The following is a 13,960-nucleotide window of genomic DNA, read 5'->3' as shown; positions in this document are numbered from 1 at the left end:
GCTGAGCTGCCCCAGAGTTTGTGTTTGTAACCCCTCAGGGGGATGGGTCTGATAAAGCAGGGTAGTGGTGGAGAAATAATATACCAAGTCAGTGAGTTCAAGTTTCTTTGGAGTTTGTCTGCTTTATTTCTCATGGCCTTTCTGTGCCATGTGCATCCTCTGCCATGAGCTGCCTAAGCCAGGTCTTCTTCTTCTTTTTTTTTTTTTCAGCTAGAGAATATTCTGTTTTTAAAAAAATTTTTTAAATATCTTTTTCTGCTGAGAGCTGTCACTTGGCCCCAGGCAGACTCCTTTCTTATTATCCAGAACCCCACCCACCAGGGTGCTAGGGGAGGTCCTTGTAATTCAGGGAGGTGTTTACATAAGGAAGTTGGTGATCTAAAAGGAAGGAGGTGATCTAAAATCACCTTACAATTTGGAAACCAACCAAAAATCCAATTACAGATCACTGGATGCCGGAGTCCAGCCATAAGTGAACAAGCTTGAAGCAAGAACGCTGCAAGCATTAAGAAAAGATGGAAGGACTGGCCCAGGGTATGAAGCTTTCCACAAAAAGTGGTGAGTGCAGTTAGAGAAATAACTACTTTTTTTTTTTTTTTTTGGTTTTTGGGTCACACCCAGCAGCGCTCAGGGGTTACTCCTGGCTCCATGCTCAGAAATTGCTCCTGGCAGGCTCGGGGGACCATATGGGATGCCGGGATTCGAACCAACGACCTTCTGCATGAAAGGCAAACACCTTACCTCCATGCTATCTCTCCGGCCCCCGAGAAATAACTACTTTAACAAACTATTATGACAATGTTAATGAGTAAGAGAAATAGAATGCCTGTCTCCAATACATGTAGGGGGTGGCAGAGGAGGGAGATGGGGTACATTGGTGTTGGTAATGGTGCACTGGGGCAAGGGAGTGTCTTTTTTATGACTGAAACCCAACTACAAATGGGCTTTTAATCATGCTGCTTAAAGATATTATTTTTAACAAGATTAAAAAAAAAAAAACAAGATAGACATAAAAGAAAATCATAGGTTCCAGGGGCTCAGAGCATCTTGGAATGAGAGCTCTGATTGTAATTCATGTAGGACGTTTATTGTTCAGGTATAGTCAACGTGGGAAGACGGGCAGATAACAGACAAATTTCTATCTAATGCTGACTAAGCTAAATGGGGGTTTTATATTTCATAAGAGAATGTGTAAGGAAAGAGGAAGCTAAGGGCTAAGGGAAAATCTCTGAATATTGTCTTCATCTGGGAGAGATGTGACATATAAAAGACTACATATATAGCTCATCTGCAGGGTATTCCATGTGGCACCAGTGTTCTGTTCATTTACCTTAAAAGCCCTCAGATTTTCTTTAGCACCTCCCATTGAAGTATCAGCTCCTTAGCAAAATTTATTTATTTCTTGTTCATATTTCTTCAATGTCTTCATATCTGACAAATGGATAAAGAAATTCTGTTTTATATATAGACTAAAATACTCTACATCTTGAAGAAAAGTAGTATTGTATAGAAGAAAATTTACTACAAAATTATGAAATTGGTTGGAACATGATGAAATTGGAAGGTATCTTGTTAAATGAAATAAGGCAGAAGAAAAAAGACCAATAAAAAAGTATATCAATCATCTGTGGATGACAGAGTCAAAATAAGAAAACAATACTGAGTAATGAAAGTTCTTAGCATTGCAATTCAGAACCAATTATAAAATATTACAGAGGGAAGTCTTTAGGAGAGGTAGACATAAAGTTTTAAAGTGTCACTTAGGTAGTGGAAAGACTACCCTTCCCACTAGGAAGTAATTTTGTATATCAATACCATAGAATATAAAAACCATTAGCCTTCTTAATTATAAGAAGTATAATAATAAATTTTGCTTAAAAATTTAAAAGTTAAAACAATCTCTGTAATTTAGTTGATTTATCCAAAAGATTAGTCTGAATACCCATGACAGTGTACTTCAAGGGTGGAGAAACCCTGTAACTCTTAGGCCAAGGGAATTCCCTCTCTAATGTCCCAACTATTTACTGTCCCTATGCAGGAAAAAATAAAAAAGCACAAAATAATCTTTTTTATTTATCTATCTATTCATTTATTTTTTTGACTTCTTTGTTTTGGTGTAGATATTGAAGTTGATGTCTCCAATTTTATTTTATCTCATTTCATCTTTTTTTTTTTTTCTTTTTGCGCTCTGGTATGTTTATATTTCAGGATGGAGACAATTATGTGGTGCTTCTCTTTATTTATTTATTTATTTTTTTATTTTTTTTTGGTTTTTGGGCCACACCCGGCGGTGCTCAGGGGTTACTCCTGGCTGTCTGCTCAGAAATAGCTCCTGGCAGGCACGGGGGACCATATGGGACACCGGGATTTGAACCAACCACCTTTGGTCCTGGATCGGCTGCTTGCAAGGCAAACACCGCTGTGCTATCTCTCCGGGCCCGGTGCTTCTCTTTATTGCTGTAGTGCTCACTGGATATTTTATTTGATATTTCTTTTTGTATTGTTGTGGTGTTTCAATTCCTTCTCTCCTTTTCTCTCTCAAACTGAGGTTTGAGAGCCTCTAGAACGACTCCACTAATTTTTGGCTTATTTGATTTTTACCCTATTTTATTGCTTTTCTTTTTTCAAACAAAACCACATAACTTGAACTATCTAGTTCTGCCTCTCAAACAGAGAGGAAATAAGGGAGGGTACCAGGACTAAACAGATGTATGATCACTAAATAATAAGCTAGACACAGAGGGGACCACTTATTTTAGCAGCGGGGGGGGGGGGGAGTAGGGGATATGGGATGCAAGATGGGAAAGGGGGTGGAAGGAGGACAAATTTGGTGATGGGAATTCCCCTGATTCAATGTTATTATGTACCTAAAATATTACTGTGAAAGATATGTAAGCCAATATGGTCAAAATAAAAATTATATTAACAAAAAGAGTAGTCTAAATGTTTTTATGAGGAAAACAAAAAAGTATGCAGGGAGCCTAAAACTGTGCTAATTTTTCTGAAATTTGTATAAGAATCATAAATAATGAACTATGTTTTTTTTTCCTCTCTAGAATTGGGTTCTATTTTAATGAAATAGAATGCGACTTTTTTAAAATCTTATTTGACAATCAGCTATTTAATTGCTTTATGAATTTACTATACTACATATTTAACTATTCAGTGTTCTGTAGTATTTTCTATATATAATTTAATTTTGTATCTAGGGCTGACTTGTTTTCGTGGCTTATATTAAACATAGAATAATTATGCTTTCTATATTTTTTAAGAGTTCCCACAATCACATAGATGAATGAGTCTTATGCTCTCTATTAGATAGTGGCATTGGTTTAAGATCTCCCTAGTACTAATAGATCTCAGGAGAATATTCTTTATCCAAACTTTTTTATTCATTAAATTGTGATTTCTTTTATTACACCCTCTTTCTGCTTTCTCCTGCCCAGCTCTCTTACATGTGTCATTATTCTGCCAAGCTTACTACAACTTGAGCACATATGTTCTATTAATGGTTAAAAAATTGAAACCGGTTATTATTAAGTATTATAAACTATTTAGTTTTATACACTAAATTAGCTATCAGATTAAAAGAAGATGGTTTAAATACCAATAGCAAAAATTTTTGCAATGTGATTTCAGGAAATTAATTTCATTGAATTTCCTCTCCCTTCAAGTATAAAATAGGGATACGCGAGGTAATGTGTGCACTTGCTGTTTCGACTGTTACCTTGAGCAACAGATGGCATGCTATGTTTGAGAGCAATTTGCTAAACTAAATAGCACTTCAAATTGCTTCTCTCTATGAAAGCCCTTATCACAATGTCTGGTAATTATCTGTTAACTTGTCTGTCACCCCTTCTAAATCACTTCCTCCTTGAAGAAAAGATGAATGAATGAAATGTAAATTGTAGGTTATGAAGCCAATAGAATGTTTCACCACCAGAACTAAGATATTTTTACCACTTTCTGTGCTTTTTACAATCTTGTTTCTTCTTCCTTAAATGTAGGACCAATTTATACAATGCTACTGCCTCTATTTCTTCTACTTGTAAAATGGAAAAGAATCGAAAGACCATGCAGTTTTCTTGTTTCATAAAGAAACACATTTAACTTGTTAGAATGCTGCAGATAAGAATGCAGCTTTAAAGTTTACTTGTTTTTCAGTGAAATTTTGGTGTTTATATTTAGCATGTTACTAAATGTTATCTAATTTGTCTCTATATAACTGTTGGAGTCATTTATATGAAAATAAACATTCTCATTATTATAATTAAAATGAAGAAAGCCAAAATTCTCCGAGCTAGAAAAATAATTTTTGAGTTAAATATATAACTTTCAAGTGGTCGAGTACAGTTTGCTAACCGGAGTCACATGGAACCCAAAAATTCTGTGCAAAATGTACCATGGACTTGAATGCCCTTCTTTTTTTTTTTTTTTTTTGGTTTTTGGGCCACACCCGGCGATGCTCAGGGGTTACTCCTGGCTGTCTGCTCAGAAATAGCTCCTGGCAGGCACGGAGGACCATGCGGGACACCGGGATTCGAACCAACCACCTTTGGTCCTGGATCAGCTGCTTGCAAGGCAAATGCCCGCTGTGCTATCTCCCTGGGCTCTGAATGCCCTTCTTGACCTATTAATTCCTGGTACAACAGGGCCAAGGAGCTCTGTATCCTGGTTAAATTACCCTCCATTGTTAGATACTCTTATATTGTTTAAGTAAATTGTCCTTCTTAGCATATCAATTGCTGGTAAATTACTATTTTGGGGATCCATAGCACAGCCCCTGAGTGTCACTGGGTGTGGCCCAAAAACAAACAAACAAAATACTATCTTAACTACAAGGGTTTTTGGGACACAATTTAGAAGTAAAGTGAGTGAAACTTCACAATCCAAATTCTTAACAATTCTGTTATGTGGTAGAGATTATAGATCACTAAATTAAAGTTATTAACATGTAAACTCTAACCATTTAAGAATAATTATATTTGTATAAAATGTATTTCAATGTATAGCCTATCAGTTTTTACTTTTTCTATTAAAAGAAAATAGATTAAAGAATTCATTAAAGACCACATAGAATCCAAGAGTGGTAAGGGATTTTGCCTATGCAGACTTTAATTTAATTTAATCTCTAGGACTCCATGATGTCCTAAGAACTAATATGGTAATTCCTGGAAGCTTCTAGTTACACAGAACAAGAGCAGTTTGTGCCTAACATTGAAACATCAGGCCTGTTTGGTTGAGTGTTGCCTCTCAGTCCTACAAGTACTATTTGGTAGGTGTTAAATTAATCAATTAATTAAAGTTTGCTAATTTTAGACATGTTTTGCCGTATCATAAGAACAAATATGCTATTGTATAGAAGTTTATAAAACAGACACAGAGTTCAGATTCAAGCCTTATCATATATCCTTGAAAAGAACCTCTATTCTCAAATTTTCATCTCTAAAACAAATTTAATATGTTATTTATTCAGGAGCATTGCTTTTAATAACTAGCTTGTTTTGAGTGTTCAGTGATGTGGATAGATATGTAAATCTCTTAGAAGACATTCTGATTAGAGTAGATACTCAAGGAAGATAAAGTACAATTTTTGCAAGTCTTTTTCATATTAATTTATTTACTCAGTGCACATATTGACTGAGAACCTCTTCATCTGACTTTTAGTTTTATTCTCCTGCAGTCTGACTACAGGCATGTAAGTTAGCAATGAAGTCAACAGAGTGCAGACTGCATGCCAATCTTTGAATATAAAATGTCTGTGATTGCATTTTATGAAAGTTACAGGTTTCCTTTCTCTGTCCACTCTGCCCACTGCTATTAATGTTATTTTTATGTTTGGGAGATAGAAGCAAGATAATATGCTATTAATTCTTAGAAGAAAATAATAGAATAATAGCATTAGAAGATAAAATTAGAACCAAACATGGAAGTTGAAACGAAATTTGATCACTATTAAAAACTATAGAGTATGTTAAAATACATTAGTGTAAATTTTTCTAGATCCTTTGGGTAACTACAAGATGAAGAATTAGGAGAAATTGTCATTAAATTATTTTTCCAACCTTGAAGCATTCTCCAAGAATTCACTCTCAGATTTAACACATATAGGGATTTGATCCATCTTTGCAGAATTATATGTTCAGTCACTCGTAGAAGTTGAGAATAGACTATATAACATTTTAACATTTCTTCTAGCTCAGGGCTTTATGATCCTTTGGAGATGCATAATTTTCAGAATCTATGACATTCCTTGATATTAAGCTGTTTTTTTTTAATTTACTGCACCATTCTAAATGGTGCCTTAGTGGTTTGAAAAATGAATATGTGCACCCAACCCTAAATACTGTATTTAGTATACTTGCCGCAGTCCTCTCATCTTTGCATAGTTTTATCTAGAATTATCTGTTGTGACTGGGAAGAACATTATTGTCAAAATACAGTTTCACTAATACTTTGTATTCACTATACTCTTAACTGTGAATACTTAGGCCTCAGTATTTTCTTTATTGAAAAGAAGGAAAAGGCAAGAAATACAATAAAGAGAGCGATAGGTAAACATGTTTCTTGAGCTGCTAAATATATTAAGGCAAAGATAAATTATGACAAAAAACCCAAAAATAATAATATTGTGTAAACAATAATTACAATTGTAAAATGTTTATCCAATATAACAGGGCTTATGTATATTATAATTTATTTCTGCTGAAGTCATTTTTTAAAATTAATATTCTGTTTACTTTTTTTGGTTTTGCTTTAATCTCACTTATTCTGTATTATTATTATGCATTATTATGCATGTAGTAGCATTTTAATAATTTTTTCTTTAATTCACCCTATTTTATTTTCTTTATTTTAAATAACTTATTTAAGCACCATAGTCACAAATATGTTCGTAATTGTGTTTTAGCCATAAAATGCACACCCTCCCTTCACCTGTACAGCTTTCCTACCATCATTGTCCCCCCATTTCCTGCATTTACCACTCTTAGTGATAAACTTCTTATCATGTTTTGGCCCTTCCAGCCATCATTTCTATTGTCTGTCTCTGGGTGTTATTATACTGTCTTTTATTTATTTTAAATCCCAGAGATGAGTGAGACTACTCTGTGCTTATGTCTCTCCTTCTGACTAATTTCACTCAACATAATAGTTTCCAAGTCCATCCATGTATAAGCAATTTCTTGATTTAGTTTTACTCTAACAGCTGTATAGTATTCCATTGTGCAGATGTACTACAGTTTCTTTAGCTACTAATCTGTTTTTGGGAATCTGGATTGCTTCCAGATTCTGGCTATTGTAAATAGTGCTGCTATGAACATAGGAGTGCAGAGAGCATTATTGTATTGTGTTTTTGTGTTCCTAGGAGTAGTACTGCTGGATCATATGGGGACTCAATGTCCAGTTTTTTAAGGAATATCCATATTGTTTTCTTAAAAGGCTAGACTAGACAGCACTTCAACCAGCAGTGAATGAGAGTTCCCTTTCTCCCCAAATCCACACAAGCAATGATTGTTCTAGTTCTTTGTGATGTGTGCTAGTTGCTGTGGTGTGAGATGGTAACTCATTGTTGTTTTGATTTGCATCTCCCTGATAATTAGTGATGTGGAGCATTTTATCATGTACCTTTTGGTCACCTGTATTTCTTCTTTGAGGAAATGTCTTTTTATTTCTTCTCTCCATTTTTGACGGGGTTAGATTTTTTCTTTTTAAGTCTGTCAGTACCTTTTATTTATTTATTTATTTATTTATTTATTTATTTATTTATTTATTTTGGTTTTTGGTTTTTGGGTCACACCCTGTGACTCAGGTTATTCCTGTCTATGGGCTCAGAAATATCTCCTGGCTTGGGGGAACCATATGGGACACCAGGGATTGAACCCAGGTCTGTCCTAGGTCAGCTGCTTGCAAGACAAATGACCTACCACTGAGCTATCCCTGTATCGCTCGGGGCCCCTTTTATATCTTAGATACTCCTTATCTGACTGGTGTTTGAAAAGTTTCTCCCATTCCATTGGTGACATTTTTAATCTAGTCACTGTTTCCTTTGAGGTGCAAAAACTTCTCAGTTTAATGTAGTCTCATTTGTTTATCTCTGCTTCCATTTGTTTGGACAGTGATGTTTCCTCCTTGAAGATGCCTTTAGTTTCAATGTTGTGGAGTGCTTTGCCTACATTTTCTTCTATCTATCTTATAATTTTGGGTTGGATATCAAGGTCTTTAATTCATTTTAATTTGACCTTTGTGCATGGTGTTAGATAGAGGTCCAGAGTTTGCTTTTTTTACATGTGGTTGATCAGTTCATTCACACTATTAATGTAATGTGAAAATGCAGTTCGAGGATTTCATTGTATTTGATCTCTATCACAAAAGCATGCAATATAAATATTAATTTCTTAACATCTACAACAAAGCTATCACTATCTTACTCTATTTTCTTCATATCCTGTAGCACTTCACATTAGGACTCATTTCATCTCCTATCAACACTTTGACCATATTTCACTATTGGAACTGTTTTTGTTTGTCTGTTTTGCTGCAACAGAGATAGAAATTAGGGTATTTCAATTGAATGAAGGTACTTTCTCTAGCTACATTCTGGCCACTCTTTCTCTCTGATGTTTCTTAAGTATGATGCTTATGTGGGTTGATTGGTGATTTATTTGTTGTCTTCGAGATGAATCAGCAATATTTTTCCCATTGCAATCTTTAAAATACTCTTTAGGTAAAATGTTACTCTTCTGAAACTTTTACGCACAAATGTTCTTTATGTTTTTGAATGAACATTGTAAATATTGATAATGTACTGTTTATCTAATGATATGAAGATTATTTGGCCCAGAACATTACTCAGCAATTGATGACTTACCCTGAATAAGTGAGACTCTGGATCTTATTCAGTTCCTATGAAAAAAATTTAGTTGACTGTAATAACATAGCTTTTGACTGTGAAAACAAAAGCCCTCTTTTCCAGCAAGATATATCAATGTTCATATTATGTCAACGATGTCTGTTTTTATTTTTTGTACAACTATAACGTTATTTTATATTTTATGTTATTTATTTTATTTAATTTTTATTTATTTATATTTTGTACAAATATAAAGTTACTCATTTTTGCTGAACAAACTTTATTCTCAAAGGTTTTCTGTCCTTATGTCACCTGCAGGTCCACTTTTAAATATAACTACACTATATTTATATACATTTTATAAAAATTCTAGAACTTAACATATTTCAAGAATACAGTGGATGCTTACTTAATATTTCCAATTTTCAGAAAAACAATATTTAACAAATTCCATGATGTGAAATCATGTTATAAGTTTCTCATTGGAACATATACTTTAGTTGTTTTGGCATAAAATACTTAAACAAAAAAAAGGAAATAACTTTTCTTAAACACTGTACCGTATAACCTATGCAAAATACTTATGGTTTATTATTGTATTTATTTAATCATTCAATTCCATATGTTCTTATGTGTATCTATACATTTTCTTAAGTTTATTAATCTATACACATGTAAATATGCTTTTTTTTCTATAGTAAATGTGTTGGGATCTATTTAGTTTTTGTGACTTTTGTGTCTGCCATTCATTGATGATTATTATCTCCTTTCATGCATGTTGAGTAATGTAGGCGACGGAATCAGTAAATTTATACATGTTCTCTCAATTTTTTATTTAGAATTTCAAACTCTTGTGGTAACTGACTTATTGTCTCTGTCATTACATATAACCCATATTTCAAACTTTAAGTTCATTTATTACTACTGTCTCTGAAACTTATTAATATTGTTACTCAGAGACAGTAAAATATAATGCCAAAGTAACAGTCATATTACTTTAATTTCTACCCTGTATGAAAGCTAAAGTACAATAGATTATATACTAACCTCTTTCAGCTAGTTAATGGAGATCCCAAAAGAAAATGACATGTATGATCAGAAATATTGATACTGTGCCAACAGCCTAGAATTTATTAATATGTTTCATTCTTACATTTAAATATACTACAATAGAAATCTCAAATATTTTCCATATATTTTATGAGAATTATAATTAAAAATAACACTTTTAATATATTTAAATACATTAAAATACATTAAAACATTAATAGGGCCCGGAGAGATAGCACAGTGGCGTTTGCCTTGCAAGCAGCCGATCCAGGACCAAAGGTGGTTGGTTCGAATCCCGGTGTCCCATATGGTCCCCCGTGCCTGCCAGGAGCTATTTCTGAGCAGACAGCCAGTAGTAATCCCTGAGCACCGCCGGGTGTGACCCAAAAACCAAAAAAAAAAAAAAAAAAAGATTAATAATATTATTATCCCACATTTAGCAGAGCAATCAGTTATTTTCATAAAAATATGACAGATAGGGCTATTGCTATAGACATTAAAGTGGGTAGGGTGCTTGCCTTGCATGCAGCCAATTGGGGTTTGATCTACCAGGAAAATTTTTAGTGCAGAGCCTGGAGTAAGCCCTGGACAATACTGGGTGTGGTCCCCAAACGAAACAAATAAAACACACCATTTTTTATTTAAGGATATAATTTTTCTTTATGTACAATTTATCCATAAATTGACAACACTAAATATCCAAGCCAAAGTCAACAACATTGAAATCATACTGTATTATCAAAGTACCATTGAGTAAAATAAAAAATAACAGAAGGTAAAGACAAGCAACACTATGTTCAGAAGTGATAAAGGCAAATGGCAACATATTATTCTGCATAAATATTTTTATTAAATGACAATAAAATACCTTACCATTCAAAAGATAGTGTGGTCAAATGAATCTGGACTTTGTTATAAGGTTCAACAGACCATGACAGAGGGATGTGGGCACTTTGTGGAGAGCTCATTGTGGGATTGTACTCTCATACATATAAACACACTTAAGAATTTCGATTATGGATGTATATGAGTTTATGTGGTTTGTACATGACATTTCATGGAGGAAGAAGACAGAACAAAAATAGATTTCTATGAAAATAAGCAATTACAGGTAGAATCAACTGTCTCATGCATCACAAACTATTCTAAGAAATGTATATGTTTTATTATGTATTTAATCAGAACACGTAAGCATTTTATGAGAAACATAAAAATGAAAAACTTCCAGTTGCATTTTCTTAAATGCAGGGTAAAAGAGATCCATTTATGTACAATATTATCAAACGCTTAGTAAAAAATGTAACAAATATACAAATGAGATGTGATAAGTTTACCAGTAGAAAAAGGATTTATAAAAAGCAATTACTAAAATAGGCATTTGTAATTTGAAACATAATTTCACTAAAATATCTTAAATGATTTATATACATCTCAGTCATAAATTAGGGTATTTTGGTATTCTGAAGTTTGTACAGAGACAAAGGAATTTTTTTTTCTTTTTCCTTTGCCTTTCAGAGTAGATATTCATGGGGCCAATGAGGTGGCACTAGAGGTAAGGTGTCTGCCTTGCAAGCGCTAGCCAAGGAAGGACCGTGGTTTGATCCCCTGATGTCCCATATGGTCCCCCCAAGCCAAATGGGTGTGGCCGAAAACAAAACAAAACAGAGTAGATATTCATTCCTGCATTTCAACTATTTGGGTTTTTTATTTGTTTTTTGTTGTTTTTTACTTTTTAAAAAAATAATATCTTTAAGCACCATGATTACAAACATGCTTGTAGTTGGGTTTGTTTACAAATACCTTAATAAAATTGAATGATCTATGAGTAATATTTGCAGAGTCTTGAAATGTTAAATATCCTATTCAAAGTTGAGTTTGCTTGCATTAGAATTGTAAGCAATTAGAGCTGAGGGTTCTTAATACATAAAAAAGAAATGGTTGAATTATAAACTATATTAAAAAGTAATAATTATTATAAGTAATAAATGAGGTTCTTGAAGACTAATAATATTGATACTCAAAATTTTTGACAGTCAAATTTATTTTCAAGTAATTAGCAGTCTAGAAATGGATTTTTTGATATTTATAAAATATTATTTATGCTTAAACCTCCTGTAGAAATATACTGATTAGGAGGGGAAATCGACAATCAAATACAAAAATTAGCAAGTTATCTTATATGCAGAGTTGTTGGAATAGATTGATTCAATAGAGAAATCATGCTTGAAAGATTTAGTGACAGCTGACAAAGGAGTGAGTCATACATAGATAGAGAGATATTCAGCAAAATAGGGGTCTGACTGGTAAAAATTCATGTCTTGTAAATACGAGAATCTGAATTTATTCCCTGCTATCAAAGAAAAAATATAAATAAAAGAATATTTATTTTGAAGAAATACTATAAGTAAATGTTTCCGGTTGAGGAAATTTTAGCTAAAAGGAGAAAGTTTTATATATTTCATTTTATTCATTTCATCCATTTATATATTTCATTTTATTCAGATAGAATGAGTTAGAAGTAGGCTTGAAAAACAAATTATGTTGATAAAAATTGGTTTTAGAATACATTAATAGAGCTAATATTGTACTTAATATTGTACTTTATTTCAGGACAATATACAATTTGTTTTTGAGTGTAGGTAAAGAGTCTATTATTTACAATAACCAGGTAAAATGACCCTGGAAATAGATATGAGGTGAATACATAATTTAACAAATATTTTGAAGGTGTAAAGAATATAATATTCAGGGGCTGGGTAGGTGGCGCTGGAGGTAAGGTGTCTGCCTTGCAAGCGCTAGCCAAGGAAGGACCGCGGTTCGATCCCCCAGCGTCCCATATATTCCCCCCAAGCCAGGGGCGATTTCTGAGCACATAGCCAGGAGTAACCCCTGAGCGTCAAACGGGTGTGGCCCAAAAACCAAAAAAAAAAAAAAAAAAAAAAAAGAATATAATATTCAACTTGAACTGAAGTCAAAACCTTATCTAAATTGTAAGTATCTGTGTTGTTTCTTGGTACTATGGCTTTATATAAAAGTAATGATATATAAAAATAAATATGTGGCTTTACTTTTGTTATTTCATATGTAGTGATTTTTGTTTTGCTTTTGAAAATATAAAAATAGTGGAAAATAGAAATTTTATTTCATATTAACTTTACTCCTCACTGAGAATGTGAATGATGCCTTTTGTAGCGTATGTTCAGTATTTAACACTTAGTTCAGAGAATAAATTATATCATTCAAGTATGTTTTTAATGCAAATTAAATGCCCTCAACATTCATTAGAAATTTCTTATTTTAAATTTTAGATAAAAGGAGAACGTTTTATATATTTCATTGTGCTTATCTTTTGTTATCCCATGTAAATTAATTTTCAGATAGTAAATTCTATCAAGTATGTTCTACATACTTGGTTATACTTTTTTTGTACTTATCATTAGTTTAAAGTTAGATTTTTTTTTTGAGTTTTGTATGAATCGTTAGTTCTTTTTTGTTTTCTTTTGTTTTCTGAGGGGCACACTAGGTTACTTGGGAACTCAGAGCTCACATCTGGCAGTACTCAGAGGACCATCTGTAGTGCCAGGAATCAAAATGGAGTCACCTGCCCACATGACAATTCCTTAACCCCTATACTTTCTCTCTGGCTCATATTACTTTTAAAATGAGACAATCTTTGAAAATACTGTAAGAAAAAGATAAACTTTCTTTTAAAGCCCAACTTTACTTCTAAATTTCATAACTCAATAAGTAAATATTATGCAGTATATAATTGTTAATGCATGATGAATAATAAATTTTATTGATAAAAATGTTGAGGGCAATTTCTTAACCTCTTCAGACACCTTGAAAATACCATTTATGTCTCAGAAGTTTGTCCTCCTAAAAGTATAATAAGGATAATTGCATTTGTCCCCCATGAACTGCACAGCAAATTGAGGAATCTGATTCAGTCCAGGGCTCTGAGATTCTCCGAATACTTGTAAGTAAAGTGTATTATCTTTAATTGGGGCCTGTGGCATATATATTAATCTCTATCACCATTCCTTACTCATCTGTAAA

This window comes from Suncus etruscus, chromosome 10 (assembly GCF_024139225.1).
Source record: "Suncus etruscus isolate mSunEtr1 chromosome 10, mSunEtr1.pri.cur, whole genome shotgun sequence".
Classification (NCBI taxonomy): domain Eukaryota; kingdom Metazoa; phylum Chordata; class Mammalia; order Eulipotyphla; family Soricidae; genus Suncus; species Suncus etruscus.
This window is presented reverse-complemented; position numbering follows the sequence as displayed.